The sequence below is a fragment of the Mugil cephalus genome, chromosome 2, assembly GCF_022458985.1.
Source record: "Mugil cephalus isolate CIBA_MC_2020 chromosome 2, CIBA_Mcephalus_1.1, whole genome shotgun sequence".
In the NCBI taxonomy this organism is placed as follows: Eukaryota; Metazoa; Chordata; class Actinopteri; order Mugiliformes; family Mugilidae; genus Mugil; species Mugil cephalus.
The window spans coordinates 20,628,173-20,652,816 of NC_061771.1; the positions used below are offsets into that span (position 1 = coordinate 20,628,173).

Here is a 24,644-nt window from a genome sequence, read left to right on the forward strand (position 1 = left end):
TTTAAGATCCTACTAATCCTAAATACCTGCAGATCTTAATAGATTAAGATGCATTCCAAACAAATGCTTGGGTCTCAGGGGGTTAAAGGAAGGACAATAGTTGCCTAACCAGTGTTTGATGAGCAGGCAACGTTGTCCCAAGCTTGCTCAAGGTGTGCACAGAGCTTCAGCAGCACATTTCTTTCTGAGACTTGTTGCTGTTGTGGAAGAACAACCTTTTCCTCCAGTGCTCCCGTTTACACCTTGGCTACGGCCCTTGTGACAAAGTTTAGTAGGCCAGCAATTAGTGCTGTATACAAACAGGTGGAATCTAGTCCATCTCAACAGCTGATAGAAATGCACAGACCTTTTGACCAAGATCAGAACTTCAAGCCCGTGCTCTCAACACGGCGACGTGAACTGATTTTGTCCAAAGATCACCTGTCTGTAGCGTTGGTGGTATAGTGGTGAGCATAGCTGCCTTCCAAGCAGTTGACCCGGGTTCGATTCCCGGCCAACGCAGCGTTCTTTTGTTTAGCCTAAAGGACTGTAAAGATGAGCAATAAGTTTGCAATTAGTGCTGTACACGAACAGATAGAGTGCGCAGCAACCAGCTGTGACGCCGCCAATAGTACTTTGAACGTGTTGAGTACAGTTTTTGCATACATACTCAAACCCCTCAGCTGAATTTTGTCTTTTGTAGTAAACAGAAGAGATCACTTGTTAAATTAGGTGCTTTCTCATCACTCAAACAAGGTAGCCGGAAAAATCGGCTGCTCTTGAGCAAACCTGCACCTTCCATTTGGACGCTATCTCAACGTTAAGCTCTGTTTTCAAATAGTGCTCCATGATGCTTAAAAGAAAACTCACTCAGCGGTTAAATAAAATCTAAGAAAGACCTCATGTTTTCCAACAACAAAAAGTTGTCTGTTTATTTCAGTTACACAATCCCTCTGCTTTGGGCTTCCCTCCATTTTCCTCGTGATAATTACTGGACTTGAAATGAAGCGACGTGCCAGTTTAACCCACACTTTGCGGCCTGGCCTTCAGAACGGATGGGAATCTTCCTCAGTTTGCCCCTGCTTTGCCTTTAATTACAGTTGCACGCGAGCGCAAAGAGACAAGTGGTCTATAATTACTTGGAACGGAAATAGAGTCGCTTTGTGTTATTCTCAACAGATTACTTAAGACAAAGGTGTCGGAGTGCCCAGTGAAAATACAGTCCACTCTTAGGTTCTCATTTTGGTATCTGAACTCTGTCATTTGATGGCGAGGCGTGTATAAATGTTTAAGTTTGACACAAATACAGCTTGTCAGCATAGTTTAGAAAAGCGTTCGATCACATGCACATTAACTGTGAAACCTCTGCCTATGAAGAAAGAAAAAAAAAAATGAATCTAATTTATTGAGACACTGCAAAATTCGAGGTCAATACAGAAGGATGAAAAAGTTCAGGTTCTAAATTCGTGGGAATCCTCGTAGCCTTGGACAATGTTGTGACCTCTTACCTCTTGACTTGTCTCCGCCGTAGTCGTACGTCATGAGCTGCAGTTAGTGGGAAAAACTGAAGCTCACCAACACACAGCAGTCTCTTCCAGTGGCGCCAGTGATTGCAGTCATTAATGAATATGTGCATGAACTCTGGGACAATATTTCAGCTAAAACTCAGACATGTCAACGGAGAATCGCACAAAGAGGAGTGACGTAAGGCCTCAGGACGAGTGAAGCGATGGTTTAACTACAGCCTTTTAAGAAAAACTAATTATGTAACATGGAAATTGTTGGTTCTTTTGGGAAGTATTTTTACAAACGCACATTTGATCCTCTTCAAAGTGGTGTTCTCAAAGTACGTCACCATAAGGAAAATGATGAAAAACGGTAGTAAAATTCTTCTCGAAGGGAGTCCACACTTGGCCTGAGAAGTATTTTGCAGAGATAACCTCTCGTAGGTGTTTTAGATAATACTCCCACTTATCTGTAAAACTGACTTGCTGAATGTGTGTTAACTCTTTTTTGGACTTTGTTGAGGCCAACTCAGACATTTCTCTGTGGATTTGTTACTGTGCTAATGATCCTTATGCTGCTGAAAGGTTCACTTCTGGTTCAGCCTTTACTTTCTGAAGTCAGTGGTCAAATGACCCCAGAGAACATGAGGAACCTCTGGCTGTTGTTTTTGTATACTTTGGCCTACTGCACGTAAAGGTTGTTACACTCTGCTATATTTGGATGCTCCATGTTTCTCTATTTAAAAACGGGATGCTCAGATTCAGTGTTTAATCAAAAATACTCCATTATGAAATCTATAATTTTGGGACATGGGGATGTTTTTTGTTTGTTTTTGTTTTTTAATAAATTGACTTAGATTGGTGGTTGTCTCAAAGTTCAAAAATGTGCATAAGACTTTTTTCAACAGTGTCAATTTTCTTGTCATGTATCTGCCGCCTAGTTGAATCTTAATTTCTCTGGTTCTCCAGATTTTATTTAGGTGAATATAAAAGTTCACAGTTGGGCTGTGCAAAGCATCCAGTATTTGTATTTTAATAAAATTCAAAATAGGGGTAAAAATAGTTTTTTTTTCTGAGCTACACTTCTAATTTAGGACATGTAGCCTAAGTGTAAAACTCTTTATTAGCCATTATAATAATTATGGATGTATATGAAGTATTGGTTCATGTTTTGTATTAAATGCAGCTAATGGAGGGGATTTAGGCTTAAAGGGGCAGAACATGACCCTGAAGATGATTTGGTTCTTGTGGGAGAAAACAGGGGAGACTGTGGCTCAGTAGGCAGAGCTGTTAGCGGTTCAATCCCAAGAATGTGCCACGTGTTGAAGTGTCCTTGAGCAAGACACTGAACCTCCGTGACTGTAAAACACTTTGAGTACCAATAAGAAGAAAAGCAACTTACCATCACCTACAGACAACAGTTTGAATTACCAAGCTAACGAATGCTAACTAAGACAAATGCTAACATGACAGAGCCTGACTGCAGACTTCTCATTATTAATGTAACGTAACAATCTGGTCAAACTCCACTTCTCAAAAGTTATATGCTGTTTCGGCAAACCCAGAACAAAACTAGTGATGCAGCTAAGTCGTGTTTTGTCCAGTCAGAGCCTCCTCCGTTATGGAGTCGAAACTTTTCACCCTGACTCACCCTGAACATCACTCAGTATGGGCAGACGCACAAATATTCAGCACGGCCATATGAGGAAAGGTAGCTTTTGGATGCAATGTTTGTCTTGTTCTCAAATACAAATTTTTTAAAACTATTTGTTCCAAATAAGTATTAAAACACATACCCTATCCGGGTTCGGCTCCGCCCCTTCTACACAGCATGTCTCCTTCTGCAGGAAAAGGTGGGAACTGTCTTCTAGTGTCAGCATTATGAAGCTCAAGTAACGATGGATAAAACGGCCCAATTACTGTAATGGCTTAACACCAATAAGCCCCAACTCCGAAGGAGCTAAGTAGTTAAATCACACGCATAGTAACATGCTATCTTCTTTACATACAGTTTTTCTTCTGTGTCAGACAGTAACTGGGACATTTGTTAAAATATATGTTATATATGAAAATTTAATACATTTCCAGATTTAGCATGAAGACCTACACAGTAACCGTATTTAAAAAGTATACCGCATCACTCATAAATACACACATTTCTTTATTTCTCCATCAACCTACTTAATAATGTTTGCTAAACAAATCACACGCACGTAAAGAAAAGACTCAGTTCAACCTAATTTCAGATCTCTGCCTCGCACGACCACATTGTTTAGACTAGCGCGACCGCAGTGACTCTGTCGCAGAAAACACAAACGCACGGGCCACGTGTGCGTTTGCGTGGGCATATGCGTTTCTTCCCAAGTCTACTTTAAATGTCACTGCCTTAAATAGAGGGTGTGAGTGTTTCAATCTTGTGGCCTTTCCACTGTGGGCTCTGTGTGCGCTTCTATAGGAGCGGTAAGAGTTGAGGTTAAGAGGGCCCTGCTCTGTTTCTCCCCCCGCCTCCTGTCAGTTTTACAGCAGATGACTGGCTTCATCTCAGCTCAGCAGGGGGAAATGTACACAGATGTTGACACCATGGTGTAAACATGAGTGAACTGGAGGTCCAGAGGACGGCGGGTAAGGGGGGAGGAGGGAGACCGAATGAGCCCCGGCTTAAACTGAGTAAACACAGGCGCTGACTTACTGCTTTACATTTAGTCACTATACACTCCATCACACCTGGGAGCTACTGTAACACAGTCGGCTGCTGAGAAGGACACACAAACTTTTGGGAATTAAGCGTCCTGCTTAAAGGGAAAACTTAACCACTAAGAAGACTAAGAAATAAACTGACCAATATAAAATAAAATGATGGGATGTCGCAGGCTGTCAAAGACAGCTTTTTTTTTCTTTTTTTTTTTTTTAAATGCTCTGCTTCATCAGACGTTAAATCAAATCTGAGGTGTTACCTCCCTTGCACAATATCTCCTTCGTGCACTTGTAGGTTGCAGGTTGCTGAGTCTGCATCTTTTGATGTGAAGCCCAGCTAAACTTTTGACAAACATTTGGGATTTTGAAGGTTCACTTTCATCTGTGGAGGTGAAGAACTGGCGTGACTTCATGTTGGCAGCACTGAAATCATCCTTGCTTTTCTGTCTGGTTACTACCACACTTTGTCAGCACCAGTGCCATTATGGATACCTAGTATCAGTACCCATCCCTACCTGAATGCTAGTCCGCACTGTGTGTCTTGTTTGTTTATTTTGTCAGGTTAATTTCTGTTCCTGCTTCCACAGTGGTGCTGAAACTTTCACCGAAATGTCACTCAAGGCGATTCATACAAGATGTTTATACCTCCAAATCTCCTCGGTTAACCTTTGGTCGATGCATTCCATCCAAAACAATCAGTTTCAAAAATTGCGAATATAGAGAAGCAACTTTAAACACGCTGCTACCACTAATTTCTAGTGTTGAGGTCTGAGCTGAAGCCAAAGTATAAACCGCGCACTACTGTGCATGTTACAATAAATACGTTGAGATACTAAGGACAAAACACAGACTCAACTTGCAGTTAAATTTGTGGAGAAACATTACTGCAGGTTGCACAAAATATGCATTCTTCCTTGTGTTGACGGCTCCGAACCAGAAAGTGTGGAAATGCATGGCCAGTGTGCCACTTAGCCTTTTCCAAACTGTGTCCACTCTACTTGTACTGCTGCCACAAAACTGTTTAATTTATCTCCTTTCTTTTGGAGCAGTAGAACACTCCTCTTAAATTGCGCCACAAAGCAATCTTTGTCTTTCCCAGAATTCATTTCTTTGTACAAAATGAAAAATTTGAACTTTTTTCTTCTTTCATAACAGAATTCTTAAGTTATGAAACGTTGATTACCAGCAAACGTTAAGCTGATATCATTCTCTTTCCCTCTTATCTAAATTGTCTAATAAGTGAGATTAGCTGCAGAGCTTTGGTGAAAACCGGTCATCTCTTGGGCTTCGACATCAAATGGACGAAGAGCGTTTGTTTAAAGTTACTCTCTGTTTTCCTTTCTCTCCTGCTGGTTTTGCACTGGACACCCACAGTCTGTGCTCGCTCTCCTCCGACTTTCGCTCGGTCCTGCGAGGTTCTGGACGTGCAGCCGGTCTTGGCTGGAAAACGTGAACTCGCTGTTGCAGCGGGGGGAGGAGGCGTGCGTCTGTCGTGTGTGTGCGCCGTGTGCATTCGTTTCTGTTGTTTACACATGAAATGACCTCAAATGGCCCTGGGCCTTCATATCTGTATCACAGATATGAATGGCCAGTCTTCATTTTGCTCCAGTGAACGTTTGTGTGTTTAAGTTACTCCACGATTTGCTTTAAAAGGAAAAAAAAAAAAAACCCTCATAGCCGAGGGATGAGGACAGAGAGTGGGAGGAGGGAGGCAGCCAGAGAATAGGTCCTGAAACCTGCCCAACATTTCGACATTTCTCCACCGCCTCTGCTGCTCTGCTTTGGGGCTTGTTAAGTGAAACAGAAGAAGAGGGAGTTGGGGTAAGAAAAACATGGGAGTGCATGAGTGACTGGCTGAGTAACCGTGAGAGATTAGCGGGTGAGTATGAAAAGACTGGGCAAGTATTGTAGTGCTGGGAGAGAGAAGAGTGGTGCAACATCAGTCCTCATTTCCTTCACAGAACAGAATAACAAGTAGGCAAAGGCCTAATGAAGACATCGGGCCATTGGGAATATCAACATTTTCCACAGACATGGAATAAAGTTCAAAATTACTAAATTATTATGTGTTCAATCGTGTACATGGACTTCCCTGATGAATTCGAAAAATTAGAGTCCATTGGAAGGTGAATACAGAGTTGGATATCCATTCTGAAATAGGGGGGGAAATTAAACAACATTCTCAGTCATGGACTGTAAAAAAACAAACAAAAAAACAAATGTGGACGCCATGATGGCTCCTCAAAAGTGAAGCCGAATCAAGTACAGCGTATAATTCAACATTTCCTTGTAACTAGCAGAGGTAGAGCAGAGCGTAGTGTTAATAAAATGAAAAAGCAAGTGTGGAGGAAGGGTCACAGATAACACAGCTCCACTCTCGTACTGATCAGACTCTGACTTCAAACTTGTAAGTTGGCGCCGCTCGTATCCCCATGAAAATGGCATCAATTTGGCCGATCGTAGGAAGTTGAGATGCCTTGTCCATATTTAAATAATTTGTGGTCCAATCATGAGGAGTGTCCCTGGTGCCTGGCTGCAGTATAGGACATAAACTCCACCCTCTTCATGTTAGTGGGTGGGACTTGGGCCAAATTAAAACACTGAAGTGAATATTTAGCTTATTTTTTTCCACATTTATTCTCATTTTAGGCTGTTAATATAATACAATGTGTTCAAGTTTTAGTTTTGTAAATGGCAGAGGGGCATTGGTCACATGCAAATACTAATGCACACAGACTCCAAAGTCTGGCTCCAAACTCACATGAGTACATCTCCCCAGTATCCCCAGGACACTAGCATCACTTCCTCCCTTTGGAAATGGGAGGAAGTGGAGTCACATTGTATCTTTTTCCTACAGCCTGTGGTCCCAAATCTAAACTTTTTTCAATACTTTTAAAGTTAGATTTTAATTAACTAATTCTAGAGTGCAGTGTCATAAACTGACTAAAATAAATTTAAAAAAAGCTAAAGGAACCAGAAGAGGACATATCTTCACAGTTTCAAAGCCGTGTTTGAACAAAATGATATTCATTTACTGTTAACTGAGTTACCACCGAGACAATGATATTCTGCACAGTATCCCCCAATGTTTTGGATGTTGCAATAATAAAATAGATTATATATATATGTATAAAGCAAGCATGAGTCCACTCAAGTCTTGATGAGACAAATGGAAACTTGAAAAAGATCCTGTAAAGTTAAATTTAACCCATGTTAACTATAAAAGTCATGTGATAAATCACAATTAAATTATAAAAACATTACTGGCTAGCTAAACCACTGGTTGCTTGCTGTGTATTCATGTATGGAAAAATGTGAATGACATCAGCCTTGCCAAGAAAGTAATATGTATATTTCCAAAATTCAATATGTCCTTGCTAATGCAAAATAAATTGCTTGTGAAAGTAAATTACCAGATGAAGATTCTTATGCGCTGTCCTATATGAATGTACAGTTAGTCAGTACCTTTTAAAATGTGTCAGTACTCTAAAGTAAATAACTAAGATCACAAAGAATGAAAACCAGGGGACCGAGGAGAAAAATGTGCCGCATTCTGGACACACGGGGGGTTCATTTGCTCTCGTGTTGTAACAGCTGTGGCCGAGCAGAAAGAAAGTCATCACCGCGTATTAACATATCGCTGCACTGGGCCTTTATATGGTAGAACTGGTGATTATCATGATTGCGCACGAGGAGTGAAGAGAAACACACACGTACACTTTGTAATTTGTTTATATAGTGCACATTCCTTCAACTGCCAGCAGTGGATGATTTTGGCTCTGTAAATGGAGCGTGCGACGGCTACATGTTAATTACTCACCACGTCGAAAGAAAGACGGAACGAAGGGAGAATCATGCGAAACCAAAACCCAGAACCTACAGTATGTCTGCAAACTCTGACCTTGATGCAAAGCTATGCAGATCATTTACATTTTCCCAGATCACTCCACAGGACCTGTTGCCAAGTTCTACCTCGAATCTGGATGAAGGTTTCGTTGCTGCAATCAGGAGATGTGAACGTGAGATTTGCTTGGGTTCTCGTCTCCCTGAAGTCATAACCCATATCTCTGGACATGCAGTACCTTTCCACTTTTGGAAGAAAACAAGAGGCTCATACTTCTTTCTCTCTTTTTTTTTTTTTTTCTTTCTATCCTACTTAATGCTGACTGGTCTATTTTGGTGCTCCAAATCTCCTGCTGCTCCGTGGATCATTATGTATGCTCACCCCCGTTCATCTTAAATAATGAGAAACAGTTGTGCATTATATGGAGGTTGTTAAAAAGAAAAAAAAAGGTGGTGGTGGGTGGGGGGGGGGGGGGGGGGGGTGGGGGGTTTACACATCACAGCTTTTGAGAAATGCAAGGTTTCTGGGCCAACAACACACAGATCCTCGTTCAGCAAATCTGGTACTGCGTTGTGAGATTCTTAATTAAAACTAAGACTTTGTCGTCAATGTGAAACGATTTGGGACACTTCGGTTTACAAAAATGGTAAAAGATATCTCAGCATTGCTTGTTGCCATAGCGACTAAACCAAGCAGATTTGCAGCCCACCTTGTCCTCCTGTATGTGAGCTGAACGATCGCCCTTCCTCTTTCCAGGTGGCTATAAACACCGAGACACAAAAGTTCTCACAACCTTTTTTTTTTTTTTTTTTTTAACTGGCAGAGTGAAGAGTTTACAACACCCCCTCCTTCTGTTTACCAAGCCATCGTCCTGTTTGCTTACACCACATACTCCAGGTTTGATGATGCCAGACCACACGCAGGTGGGATTCACGGCAGCGCCACAGTGGTGCGCGTCCGAGGTGTCTGTGTTTGCCGATGACCTTTTACGGTTCTCTTCAGAGGAGGCTTACAGGTGTTTGTTCGGTGCGCGGCGTGACAGGCAGACGTGGATGCAAACAGGAAGAGGCTGTCAAGTCCACTGGTGGAACAGTCAGTCTGAAAGTAAGAATAATAAAAAAAACTCTTTAAACTCTCTTTAAATCTGCTTTGTGTTGAAATGACACAAACATGTTTAACTGCGAGGGGTCTTGTTTGCATTGGCTATTGTTGGGTTCAGCGATAAAATTGCCTGATGTGTAAACCATGAAAATGCCATTTCCCACACATAAACTGCCTGAAGAATTCCCAGTGGGAATGCATGAAGTTCACGTATACTCGAGACAAGGCATAGTGTATGCTTCGAGTTTAATGTCTTGACCCTAGTGTGCTGAACGTGACTGTAGCCGGGTTTACATGGGGGCATTTTCTCATTCTGACTGAAGATTTAATCCAATCTGATGAAAACGTGACTGATTAAAGATGGATGCTAATGGCATAGCTTCAGTGTAAAACAAGGGGCAAGACAGGAGAGGAGGTGGAGGCATTTTCAAACAGTGCCTTTATTCGTTTAAGATCTTATAATGCCAAGTCTCACAGCATATTTTACTATACACACTTAATAAAACGTACGTGGCGTGTAGCCTCCACCAGCGTCTACATTACCTAAATGGAGGAAGTAAAAAATAAATAAATAAAGGAGACAGATGCAAAAGTGACACTTGCATGTACTAAGCATTAACTGTATTTAACAATGGGGAAAAACCCATCATTACGACATGGATTCTGAACCTTGAAAATGAAGCCGTAGGTGGGCGGAGCCCGCAGTCTCCATGTTGGATGAGCTTTACTCCACCCATACTCGGATACTAGTTTCTCAAGGTGTGTAACTACTTTGGGTTGATGACAGATTATATCTCAGTCCACCTCTCCTGTTCAAAGAAGGATTTTCCGATTTCACACACACACACACACTTCAGTGACCTCTTTCAAATATAACATTAAAAGTCTTTTCTTTCTAAATTCAGTTAATAGATGTTTGTAGAACCATCGGACAATTATCACATTTGATTCAATAGAGTCAATAAAACACTAAACTTGGATTTTATTTCAGTCGCTGTCGGCTTTCGATTGCTTTATGACATTTACAAAGACATGTCAGTGACTATTTCAACCCTTGAAAATGTGGCAAACTAAAAAGGAAAGAATTATGTGGTACTGAACTTTTTGGTATAAACCAAAACCATAACAATTAAACAACTTTAAGTGGAGCTGCTGGCGTATAGGACTTGGGGGTAAAAAGTCCCTTTTGTTTTTATCCTTGCATTTCTCATAAGTGGAGACTAATTCTGAGGTCGGCTTTAATGTTTCCTGGAATACACAAAGACTTGACCTCGATCTCTCCGTGAACTCGTGCTGAACTGAAATGTCCTCTGGGGATTTTTTTTTTGGAACACACTGGACCAAATGCTGAGTGTGTTACAATAAAACATTCTTGAGTTATTGTCACAGTTTGGACTGAATGATGAATATAGGTTTTTCTTTCTTTTTCTGAATAATTTAAAGGACACATTAAAAATATGTGTGTGAGAGAAAGAGAGAGGCCTCCTGTTGTCCCATTCATTCTACTCTTAGACACTAACTCTGGCCAGATGTGACCGTTGCCCTTCAAGGCTGTTCATCTCCTTCTTTCTTCCATTCTGCCCATCTTTCTTTCCTTCTTTGGTCAACCTCCTCTGACTTTCACTCTCTCATCACCTTAACCTCACCTTAACCTCTCGTGTCAAGTAAAATTATGGATTTCCCTCTTACCTGGGCTGGGAGCTTTCGTTTTGAAAACACTTGACTAAATGCCCTCTGATTCTCAACAGTGATCCTGGGTTTCGCAACCTCAAAACAAGACGGCAGTATTTGGATTATCGTAGTGAGTTTTGTCTTGTGTTTTCAGCCTGACGGGAAAGAACACGTCAAGTTTATCATCACAAGTGTGACTGGCTGGAAAGACACAAAGTGGCAGAGATGCACGTACACACGTATTTACTATGTTTCCTGAAGTGAGATAGCTAATGAAGAACATGTCAGACCCAATTCAGAAGTTTGTGGTGATGCATTGCCATAAAATAACAGATTTTTATGTGATACCATTATGACCACTGACAGGAGAGGTAAATAACGTTGACAATACAGTGTTCTGCTGGAAGACTTATGGGCATTCATGTAGGTGTTAGTAAAGCCCCTTTCACATTGAACAGGTCATTGAACAGGATTTTATCAGCTCGGTTCGACTCAGGTTTGATGTGAACGGGAATGCCACGTCGACCCACTAATTTAAATGATGTTGATGTACCTGCCTGTCACATTCTGATTTTGTTTCTGGCTTGTCGGACTGTGCTCTGTCACTGTAGAAGCAACAGGGCTGCGAGCAGCTCAAAAACAAAGTTTTGGTCTACTCTCATAAGAGACTGATCTCTGAAAAAAAAATGGACAAAAATCTCTGCCCTTTAAACAAATCAAATGTGGTGTTACAAATGTTAATGGAGGTGCATAGGTGAATTATCCCTACGTCATGTTTGGGAAATCGCACCAGGGAATCATGCTGTGAACTGTGTATGCGTGGCTGTGTTTACATACAGCTTGTGTAGACATATGGCACACTTTTTTTCATCAATCATGACCATGAGATCCACGAGCAACTCTGCATCCAAGGAGAAGAGGAGATTCGGCGTACTTAAATGTGTAATGATGATGTTGTCGACGCAATGATGTATGAGAAGGAGGAAAAAACAGGCAGCTCAAGCTCTCACAGCGGGAGGTCAGACCCTGGTCTGCTGGCAATGTGAAAGCATACCAAAAGAGTGTGGACCCAGGTCTGAAAATTCTGTGTCAACCTGTTATTTTTGATGTGAAAGGGGCATTCAATAGAATTATACAAATTCAATAGATCCCAAACTGATCAAGTATCTGTGGATCAGGCTTGTTCCAGTACATCACACAGAGGGCACTCCACTAAAAATATTGTGTTTCCAAACACCACAGGACACAACCTCATAAGGCTTGTGTCCATTCTCTGATGAGTTTGGAACCGTTTTTGGAGGCGCATAGGAGACCGACACAATAGTTGGATGATTACGGTTTTGTTACTCATACATGGGATAAAATTATTGTGTACAAATACGGTAACTATTTCACAACTGGGAGCACTGTCGGGAGATGTTTGCTTGAGGGATGACGTGTAGGACGGAGATTTCTCATCACCAGAGAGTAATGACCATGACTCATCAAGTCAATGGTTGCCAACGTGGCCGGTGTCATGCAGACCACGGGTGTCTCTGATCGACTGTGGTGGGAGTCATTTCTCTGACACTTAACAAGGCATGTTCTTGTTCATTTTCATCCACCCTCCAAATACATAAATATCATGATATGAATAACATGATGCTGCAAAGGGTGTAAACTGTAGAACACCTCCTCAGTATGATTCAGCTCTATGTGATTGGTTCTGTCTTTTTACCCAGTTTCCCAGCTAATCTACCTAGTAAATGTTTGGTCAAGTTGAATCAACAGAGCACTGACTTTGTTATTTTACAACCTCATGTCACCTCTGACTTTACAACTAAAGAGCAATTTTCTTGGGAAATAATGTTGGCACAAACACATTCTCCTTGATAAATTATGACTAAATGTCCCGAGGCAGCACGGTTTAATTAGAGCTTTCACCAAAACAATTACGACAGATCAGCAAGTCTTGTTTTTAGTGCCATAGTCACATTATGTGCCAGCAGCTGTTGTGCCAGCAGCACTGTTTACGTTCCCAGTCTTGGTCCGTGGTCTCCTTCACAATGGGCTGAAAGACCTCATTTAATGCCCATTTGGATCTTGTTGAGGTTTTGTTTTGTGGTTCCAAACATGAGACCACCCTTTTTCTCATTTCAACTCCTAATTAGTTTCCCTCGGTTCGGTGCGTTTTCTGTTTTTATCTCTCTTGTCTTTAGTGTGTTTTTCTTCTTATATTCAAATACTTATTCCCTCTGGGCTTTCTGATGTTACTTGGGAAATATGGGATTTGGTGACGAGTTAATTTGGCTATGGAGCAGCTGAAACAAACAGTGTGTATGATTTAAGGAGACCTGTTGGCAGAAATAAAATGTAATTTATATATTTTCACAAGTGTCTAAATGCCTGAAAATAAGATTTGTATTTGTTTCCATAGAGAAGGTCTTGCATGTTTATACAGTAGCCCAGAGTGGACAAACTAAACACTTCAGGTTCTCCAACACACATGGAAATGGAATGGAGGGTTGAAGAAGTTTTTGTTTGTTTTTTTACAAACCTGTGCCCAGTAATGAACAGTAAGAGTCTGGAGAGGGAGTGAACTCATGCTGGTATTACCCTGCTTATAAATTTACACATTCACATGACAAAAATTTTAATTCCATATATTCGCGATATTTGCGACTGACCACACCAACAGAACTGAAAAGCAGTTGGAGATATATTTTTACAGGTATCTCCGACTGCCAAAGAAAAGGGGAGTAAATGGACCGCTGCATTATAGAAAAACAACTGGAATCCAGGCATCAAAACCTGGTGTTGTGGTTCACATTTAGTGTCAGGTAAAATTTAAGGTATGACTTCATCAAAAAATGCAGCATAAATTAAGTTGCTACGTAAGTCACGTTGATGTTGTTGTTTTTTGGCGTAGTTACAGCTGACAGTAACTATTTCAGTTCCAACATTAAATAACAAACTGAATATTTGTGATCACTCCTTTCAACATCCAGTCAGACGCTACAGATTCGTATGGCAAACGTTACTTCTCAGTACTGCTCATAGCATTAGCATCTTTTATTTAGCTACATTTATCATAACTGAAATGACCTAAAACTAACCTAAACTGACTGAAACTGAGGCTAATCCACTTTTCCAAATCCACACTAGTCCGTATGGATCATTGTCGAGTCCTGTTGTCCTCAATTTGATCTGATAATCCACATTTTTCCTGGTCTCGCTCTACTTATTGATGCATTTCACCATGTTTTTTCCACTCAGAGGGCGTGGCCCCAGTCGGCAGTGATGTCAATGCATACCCTCTATTTATTTTAAATTTGGAAGTATATTGAGGTAGAGGCCTCATTTACTATATAGCCGAGCTAATACAACAAACAAATGAAAAATGAATCAGAGGACACAATCCTACAAAATCTGCGAAAATGCTGTTTCATACACTTAAACAATAATCTATTTTAATAGTCTTATTATTTTGCCTGTTCCTTTTTTAACTATTGAGAACTATTATAAAATGAAAACTTCCATCCGTCTATAAACCACTGGCTTCAACCATTGTCCTATAACCACAGTGTGCACAGTATCTCCTCATTACTTAAAATGTGAGATGACCAACTTCATGAGTTCCTAAAATCTTTTTTGCAAAATACTTTTGTCACCACCGTATTTTTTTCAAACGCACACAAACACAACACACTCATTGCTAATAAACCCCCCATCTGTGATGGTGATGCTCTTTCTCTGTAATAACACCGCGGTGATTCAGCAGTAAGAGTCCGGTGGTCTACCTCAGGGCGTTACGCCAACATTTGAAAGACAACACTGGTGAGAAAGCAGCTCTGGCACAGACGTCGTATCAGCAGCACGGACCACCCGCCCACGCCTGACCGCCCGCTCTCAGACCAACAGGTATTTTTAGCAGCTTAGAGGGGGAAATGCAGCCTGGACCTTACCTCGGCTCGCTTGATTGCTCAATGTTGCTCCCTGGCTTGATCCTTTCTCACACACACAAACGCACGCAGAAGCCAAGCACTAATTCACAACATCTCACATTTTAGTGTTGCAGAAATCCAATGTCATCATATCTGGTTTGGAGATTTTGAATGCTTACAAAATCCCTGCTGTTCAATCTCAGGTTGACTAGTGGTCAGTGAGACAGATGCAAAATATTCATGAATTACTGACTCACACACAGTCTTAAAGCACATTTTGCTCTGAGTCTTTCCCTTTCTCTTTTTCCAACAATAACAAGGCCCTGGATTGACTCACTCCTTCCTGCCTACCCGCCTCTCTTCATCTCCACCTTTTGGGACTTTCCCTCCTCCTCCTCCTTAGATCCTCCTTCGCAACCATCCTGGTTTATGATGAATCTCCCCTCTAGCTATAGAAGTCCCCTCCTCTACCCAATAGTTCCCCCACTTTTTTCCCATCAAAGATCTATAAACAGTACGAATCCATGTGTAAAATATTTAAACATTTACGTGAGTGCTACCGAGTGTTTTGGTTGTAATCTGTCACACGCAGCTCATTTTGAACATGAACAGCTCTCTATTTGGGTTTTATACTTTTATAATACAGTTTGATGAGTGCAATAAAATGCTTTTTCACAAACCTCTGGCCGACACGTGTTTGAAAGGAGAACAATGTCGGCTCTCACGACCACTTATGAGATCAGAACTATTGGGTTTGTTCTGAACTCTAATTTCATTACCAAGGAGCACACAGACTTATTTCCTGCACCTCCGCCGGCCACAGGTTTTTCTTGTTCCAAAAGCAACAAACCGCGGTGAAACTTCGTCAGTTACCAGCGGTTTGCATCTCGATCCTCTCAGCCAGTACCTCCTTAGCTACTGGACAGAGAGAAGCACTTAACCTGTCTGACTCAGTAAATATCCAAGTGTTTCCTCTTTGGACTGTAGCACAGCAAAAGGAAGCTGAATGTCACCCTGAGGTCTGCTGCAAGATAAATAAACTTAAGGTTGGGCTTGATCATGGACCAAGATTATTTTCTCACCCAGTGGACATGTGACATGTTGCTACTGTAATTTAAAAAAAAAAAAAAAAAGTCAGATAAAATTAATTATTGTAATAATTTTAGCGAGGTAAACATTTCTGACCTAAGGACATCTAATCCAGGGGTCTTCAATGTTTTTCAGGTCGAGGACCACCTCACCTATTATATGTGTAATATATTAAACTTGGCCTAGTGCTGTTTATAAATATACATTATTATCATTTTGCATTCAGTATTAAGCTATCTCTTATATGTTGGGTTCATGTTAATGTGTATTTAAAGATATATAAATGTGTTGGGGAAAATTAAAAAAAATATATATAAAAATATCTAATCAACACAAACACAAACTGGGAGTCATCAGAACCCTCCAGCACCGAGCACAGACTGTCCCCCACTAGACAGGAGGGCAAGGACAAGGAGGGAACACACATTAAACAAACCCTCAAGACATGTGGATATCCCAACTGGGCCTTCGTCAAAGGCTCAAAAAGATATCCCAGGAAGGACAGGGAAGAGGAGCACAACAAAAGGAAGAACATCACCATCCCCTACATAGCTGGTGTATCAGAGAAACTAAGGAGAATTTTTGGTAAACACTGCATCCCAGTTTATTGCCAACCTGGAAACACATTAAGACAGAAACTGGTCCACCCCAAAGACAAAACACCTAGACAGAAACAGAGCAATGTAGTGTACTCGGTTCAGTGTAGCGAGGAATGTACAGACCTGTACATTGGGGAAACAAAACAACCCATCCACAAGCGCATGGCCCAACACAGGAGAGCCAGCTCATCAGGAAACGACTCAGCAGTCCACCTCCACCTGAAGGACAAAGGACACTCCTTTGAGGATACCAACGTCAAAGTCCTGGCCAGAGAGGACAGATGGTTTGAGAGAGGAGTTAAGGAAGCCATCTATGTCAAAGTGGAGAAACCTTCTCTAAACAGAGGAGATGGACTGAGATTTAATTTACCAACTATTTATAATTCAGTTTTGACTTATGTCCCCAAGAAGTTTCAACAACATTCACACATTGAGCCTCCAGGTTCCCATGGACAATAGCCTCGTTAGAGCTCGATTCATAGGATAAGTTAGCCTAGGCACACAGTTCCCCCCATTCAAGGACAGGTAAGTACCAGCCATTATGGTAATTAGTGACCCCAGTTTCTGGTCAAGCAAGTTTCTGGTGGGTGTTACCCACAGAGTTTATTCCTATTTAAACCTTAATTTCCCACTAGTTCATCAGAACTGAAGAAGCTACTTGGAGGAGTGGCGAAACATCTTCAAGAAATTCTACAAGGCCAGCTGACCTTATTCAACGCTTTTTTTGAATCAACCAAAGATTTTGCGACCCCCTCTTTCCTCTATCCTGACAACTGAAGCTAAAAAACAAAAAAAAGTGAACAGGCTTTCTTGGGATACTGTACCTTTTACAGTTAAACTCTTCAATGTCAAGTTCATATTAAGGTAAAAATTACAAGAGGAACCTTCAGATTTTAACTCCAAGCACTGACATGTACAAAAGATAAATTGACATTAAGTCCATTAAGTTGGTTTTGGGCTTTTATTTTTTTTTCTGTGCTTAAATCTTCCCATGAAGTTGTATACCATAGACAACCTGAGCTTAATATAATTTAAATATTAATAAATTAAAGGCGTATACAAAGCGTACCTACTTTGCATGTGTTTAAAGTAGATATTAGAACATTTAAAAGTCCAAGGCCACTGTAAGTGTTTAGCTAGTAGCTAATCATGTGCTAATTATGACACCATTTCAGACTAATAAGATAAAATCAACAATGATGATGTATATTCACAAGGTCAGAGGCCAACTTCACAGTGACACCATGCAAAAACCTTTTGATAAAATCCTACTTGGGCAGAAACGTGAGCTGAAATGTTATCAGTCGTACTGTGGACAGGCAGGTGTGTGTATTACTTGTGTTTTGCAGGACATTAATCTGTCACCACAGACACATTTGGGGACAAAACGTTAAAATCAAAGGCGAATACTTGGTTAAAGTTAGATATTATTGAAGGTAAGGTAAGCAGTGTTTATAGTCTGGAGTAAGTCTCAACGTGATATCCTCTGAAGTGATGTTAACATTACAGTGTGTGTGTGGGATTAGAGGTGAAGAGAGACGACTATCAACAACACTTGTCCTCCTCCTCCTCCTCTCCTCTGACAGCCGTGGATCTCCGTCTTCCTGGCTCCATCCCAGTCAGATCGTGGGAACATACCACTGCCTGCAAACAAAAATAAACAGATAAATAAAATAAGATAAAGTAAATAAATTAATTCAGACAGAACTGGAGAAATCTATCCACTCGTCAAGTCCAAATTTAGATACAGATAAGGAAGGGGAAGCTCTGTTTACTGTGGAGTAATAGAGGAGCCCTTCAATACTGTATCGTGCCTGTGTGGAGGAAACCGTACGGCAGTTTCTAAAAGTGTGGAAATAGAGACAGAAATTAGAATAAGTATGGGCACCTGGTTCCACCAGCCAAGAACATGTCCTGGTGGACTTAGATCTCTTAGTGAATGGATTAGAAAACAAGATATTTAAATTCATTTTTTTTTTTTTTTTTTGTTTATTTTAGGTAAAACAACCTTTTTGTGGTTTAATTCTGTCTACCCACATAGTAAAATTTTTTATGTTGTAATTTGGTGTTGGGGCGCCTGTGGTTCAGTACGTATAGTTTGTTGTCCACTAACCAGAGGGTTCATGCCACACGCCAAAGTACGAGTAAGACGCTGGACCCAGAGTTGCTCCCAGTGTGCGCTTGTGTGACCGAATTGGTAGATGTGTGACTGTGAAGCACTTTGAGAGGTGAAAATCTATAATGGTAGAAACATATAAAATAAGTAGATATGAATAGTGCTTTTCTACCTAACTAGCATTAATGACAGCAGTAAACAAAAAGGTTGTTGTTCAGAAATGAATGTTGTCACGGTAACTTCAACATTTTGGCCCCACGCCGCACTCAAAACTAAATGAAGAACCAAAGCTCTCTGTAGCTGTTCATTCAGAGGTCTTCCTCATCCGTTCTAAGTCCCAAAGTTGACAATTACTCATTAAACATTCATAACTCCACTGGACTTCCCTCCCCTCAGGTTAAGAGTCTGGGTGTCTCAGGAAACCCACGTCAACAACGTGACTCGGTCCACTTATTTCCACCTCCACATCATCACCTGAACTCCCTCCATAGACCACATCACCCCAGTTCTTCAGCAGCTCCACTGGCTTCAGATAAAATCCTTCATTGAATGTTGGTTCAGTCAATCGCACAACAGCTCTTCACTCTTTTTTTAAAATTAATTTTGCCATTTAGACACTATTACAGGTTATGATTCAAACTAATGCTGCTAATCTCCATGTTCAACTGTCACTTTTTGCCACTCATTGGCCGTAACCATGGAGACTTCACTTGCTGTGAGGTCACAGTCTCTATACAGATCCTCCTCTGCGTCCCAATTTATTGCACCCCTTGTCCAGCTGTCTGCTACTATGTCTACTCAGCTCCACGCCTTTGGAACATTCCCCCACCAGACATTCAAAACATCTCTGACACATTTGAAATCCAGACTCAAAGCATATCTTTTTATAACAGCTTACTCCACCTGACTATGGATGGGCATAGATAACCGGTTCTGTTAAAGGACCAGTTCCAACTGGTTCAGTTAGTTGATATCATTAGCCTTCATGCTTATCGATACTTTTCGTGAAGGTGGCAGTAATGCACCTAAAAGTTGTTGGCCATAAAACAAACGAAGAAGAATCTTTATTTCGAAGCACGTCATTTACATCATGTGACGACAAGGAGGAGGTGATGGCGAACAGAAACTATTGGAAGTGTGGCTTCACTTCACCTGGAAGGACTGTAACAGCACAACATGCAACTTATGCAGCATAACTTCAAAGGGCATCAACACCACCAACATGATCTAACATTTGTTAACGACGCATGACATTTAATACAGATAGTGCCAAGAGTTCAACAAGCTGAATATTGCGAGTGAGGATCCAGTGACCAATTTCCAATTTGTCTTCTTACACAATCTCTTATGTCCTGTTTAGAAACTCAATAAAATCGCTGTTGTTTACTCGAAACCACAAACGCCTACTTTTTCTAGACCAAAACTTTACCAGAGAAATTGATAAGGGAATTGTTAATGTCTCCGGTATCAGTAAAATCTTATTGATGTCCATCCCCACACCTGACCCACTCCTTGTTACGGGTTTATTAATCTGCTTTCAAGCTATTGCACTGTATGTTTTTACTCTAATGATGTTTTATGTAAGGTGACTTTGAGTGCTTTGAAAGGCGCCTGCAAATAAAATGTATTATTTATTCCGTTCCCTCTCACATAAACACATAACCCTCCCGTCTGCTCCAGGGGTCAATTTATAACATTTTGGGGTCAAGTACTCGCTCCTCAGTGGTTTACTAACAGGCTCCTCCAGCTGAAACATGAGAGCATGACGGCAACATCTCTTTGCTGAAACTTCCCCAAGCAAGACGTTCAGTTTCACATCGCTTGTTGACCCCAAGGGTTAGATCGCCAGAAACCCCCCCACTAATTTCCCCTGCTTGCAGACAGTAGGCGCTCGTAAAGCAGTAATGTGTGATGCTCGAAGGCAGAGCTTTCAGCAGGAAAAACTTTGGAGCGAGGTGTAGGGATGAGAACGTGGAAATGGAAAATAATGATGGAGAAAAGGAGGGAGAAATGAGGGTGGAGTGTGGAGCTCTGTTTCTAATTAAGGAGAGAGTGAAAAAGGAGGTGAAAGAGAGACGTGCATGACCTGAATACAGATCCCTAACTACGTATACATTCGGGTGGCTGAACTAACTCCAAAATAAACTGTAGACTTGACAAGCAGAAAAATTCAGACTCTCTCCTGAATAATAATATTTGAGGGGTGATTTGTAGGTTTCAGCCTGAAAGGAGATACAGAAAGTTTGAAGTCAATAGCAATTGTGGTATTTCAGTTTCGAGTGTATGAAAATCCAAAAATGGGATTTGTCTTAAAAAGATGAAGTACAGGATATAAATATTTTATCTATATTTTAATGTATATAAATATAGTGTAACAGCACAAGCTGTGGATACCCCAAAATGTGTCCAATATGTCACAAATGGTATGAAGTATGTGTATATTGTTAATGAACTCAGAACCTAATCACCAGCATGAAAACATTCATGGTGGTGTCTTATCATAGATCATCAGAATCTCTTTATTTGCCAAATGTGAAATGGTTAACATTAAATAAAAAAAACAATTTAGGTGTCTGTAACACTTTTCTGTCAGGCAACATTTTATCATTAAAATATCATATCAATAACATTGTGTGAAACTATGTTAATTTTTTAGCTGCTAGTTGGACTGACAAGTGAAACTGTTGCACTATGTTAGTATAGAATATAGTGAGTAATAAAGCTTTATCTTATCTTACCTAAGCACCATAGCAACAGGCTACCATAGTTCTACTGTCCATCCTGTTTCATTATTACATGCAGATTCTCACCATCGTCACACTCATAGATGACAGCAGCATATATTTATCTTGTAGTAACATTGAGTAAAAATACAAATAAGTATTATCTCGTAAAATAAACAGTACATTTAACATGATCATTATTTAACATAAACTTCATCCAGAGAAAAAAACAGTGAAGGATAAAGAACGAGAGCTCTAACTAGAGGTGACTGTAATTTACCGAGGCGTAGGACTAAATTCTCCCAAATGGTCTCATCTGTTAGAGGAAGATATTGCTGGAACCAGTTACTACCACACGTCTGAAACTGCACCGACTACTTTCTTTTCGTGTAAAAATCTCAAACACTGATTAAAAATAAATCAGACATGTATTCTCATAGCCTAAATAGTTTCAGTCTTGGGGGTCCTTGGTCCATTAATGTATTTTTTTATATATGTAATTGTAGGTCAAATGTTTTGTCATAATATTGCCTGTTTCAATATTGTCTATCTGTGTCTGGTTCTGTAATTGTCTATTGTATGGTTGTTGTTTTACAGTCTTCTGTGACTGTGTTGTGTACTTGCCTTGTAGGTCTGAAATGTAGCATCTGTCCTAAGGCGTATTTACACTGATGGCTGGAATACATCAATGTTGATTAATGTGCATTGTCCCAATTCAGTAAAGTAATAATAACCCCAGAAGAACAATGTATAGACGAGCCAAGATGTTTGTGAATGCGCTGAATAAAGACCAATCAAAAACACAGGGTTCAATGTGAAATTGCAAAGTAAGTGGTTTGTGAGAAGAACCTTCATGGCAATAGCTCTCAAAAGCTTGTCCCATTACCACCCACGCTGTGTGACTGACAGGTGGCAGACTAATGAAAAAAACAAATGTGTTTGGCACAAAAATTCTGATGAGATGACACAAAAAACTAAGCTATAGTTGGTATTCACAATAAAAACTAATTTGAATTTGAAAAGACAACATCCTGTAGGAAGTCAGTTTTTTAGCAATCACTCCTCACTTCATTCATCCGCTGTTTTGATTCACACAGAGAGAGGAGGAGGAGGAGGTGGTGGTGGTGGGGAAGAGCAGCAGCAGCAGAGAAGCAAAAGAAAAAAGACACTAACTAGATACAAATGGTGCTGGTCATGTGTACGTGTGAGAGAGTATGTGGAGAGTTTCTGTGTGAACAAACAGTGGGGAAAGTGTGGGCGTCGGAGCTTTGGGGGGAGTGGGACAGCTTTCCAGGGAAGTGTACTCAAGTTTAGAGGGAGAACAGAAAACGAGGGCAAAAGTTAAGGAATAGGAGGATGCAGAGAGAAAGACAGAGAGCACATGTACAGCTTAATTGAGCCATGCTGGAAATTTGACTTTCTGAATGTGGTCCTTGTCCCAGTTTAAATGAAACCGAGAAAATCGAATAACTCATGGGAACGTGTCCTCCTCCTCCACACTAGGTGGCGATATGTTTCTTTTCAGCGAGTTAATATGGCCCCCTTTCTGGTTGACCTATTACGTCATATAATATTTTGGCAGACCGACATTTCAAACGACAACAAGATGGATAATAGTTTCTCTTTTTTCATCTCGTACGTAAGGTACATGTTACTCTTAGTGCAGATGAGATGGCGCTAACCCTCAGGTGGTTCTTCTACCAGCTCTATTTTCCTTCTTCTTCTGCGTCTCACTTTCTTTTTTTCTTCCAGGGTCATTCACCAGCACAGCAGTTATGGAGCATGCGCACACGCATTATCCGATTAAAGTTCGATTAATCACATAGAGGGTATGCACTGACGTCACCGCCGCCCGGGGTCACGCCCCCCTGAATGTTAAAAAAACGTGGTGAAATGTAGCAGTAAATACAGCGAGAACGGGGGACTCGACAATGATCCGTACAAACTAGCATGGATTTGAAGAAGTGGATTTGCCTCAGTTTCAGTTAGTTTAAGTTAGTAAATGTAGCTAAATAAAAGATGCTAACGCTAAGAGCTTCACTGAGAAGTAATGTGAACCATACAGTACTGTAGCATTCGTAACCACGGAGACGTCCGCTTGCTGTGACGTCACGTGCATACCGTCTATGCATGAGAAATCGATTTCCAATCGCATTATCTGGGTAAGGAGAACTCCAGTTTTAGTCGGAGTAAGGTTGTCCAGTTAAAGTCGGATTAAGGCAGTAATTCGTTTTTTACACCGGCATGCAAACATACTGAGAGAGCGTGGGGCGGTGAAGCAGGGATATAAGGATGTGAGGGGGAAAAATGACTCTTTAGATCTAAGTGCAGATATCTTTCTCATCTTCACCCCTGTGAACCAGCACGCATTCCTACACTCACTCTATAAGAATGATGGAAGGAAAGAAGGAAGCAGAAGAAGAAAGTAACGACAGCTTATTATATAAGCACGCACTGTCCTCATTTTCTCCCTGTCCACTCCCCTCTCGCTCTCTCTCTCACACACACACACACAGACTCAGAGGGAGGCAAAAAAGATAACACTGTTATGAAAGTTACCACAAACTGGCTTTGTATTCTCTCGGTCCCTCTCTTTCTCCATTTAACACACACATTTCATGCCACACGCCTCCTCTCAGTAGGCCACACACAACCACATGCTGGGCCCACATGTGCCGAAAGAATCCCGATCTCCCAAGCCACACACCTACACACACAAACATAACCACACGCACGAACGCACGTAAACGTAAACGCTCGCAAATACCTCGTCCACAAAAGCGAGCACCTAAATACACACGCCGGCGGCCAAGTCCAACAGGCGCGACCAGCCTCACACACACCTACTCACATACTGAGCGCTCATGTTCATATGTACACACACACACGGAGGCCCGGGACTGGAGGAGAGGGGATTTCCAGCTTGATGCTGCACAGCTGCAGAACGGCGCCCGAGCGCACCGCCAACCTGACGCAGATTGATGACCTCATCAGATGGGAGTAACAAGCAAGTAACAAGCTGCACACGATCAGAAGGCGCAGGCTGGCTTTGTGCTTTATTACGGAAATAGGACAAGATAAAAGACACAGCGTCTCCGTGCGAGAGCGATGTCTACACCAGTCCGGCACAACATTATGACCACTCAAGTAAATAACACTCACCACCTTGGTCACAGTGTGGACATGTGTGCGGATGTTACGTAGACATGTACCACCCACCTAGACGCGATAATGGAAAAACATGAAAAACAGCACAAGGTGTTGACCTGGCTCCTGAATTCCATAGATCCCAAACTGATCCAGTATGTGTGGGATGGATCCCACAAAATTTTGTTACCAGACACCACAGGAGACCCTCAGAAGGCCCATGTACATTCTCTGTTGAGTCACAGCTAGGGAT

The 24,644-nt window shown here is 41.2% G+C and overlaps 1 non-coding gene across 1 annotated transcript; it reads left to right on the plus strand.

The window, feature by feature from the left end:
* Positions 1-429: 429 nt before the first annotated feature.
* On the plus strand, positions 430-501 carry trnag-ucc. The gene has a single exon. It is a non-coding gene; the product is annotated as a tRNA-Gly (tRNA).
* Positions 502-24,644: the final 24,143 nt, after the last annotated feature.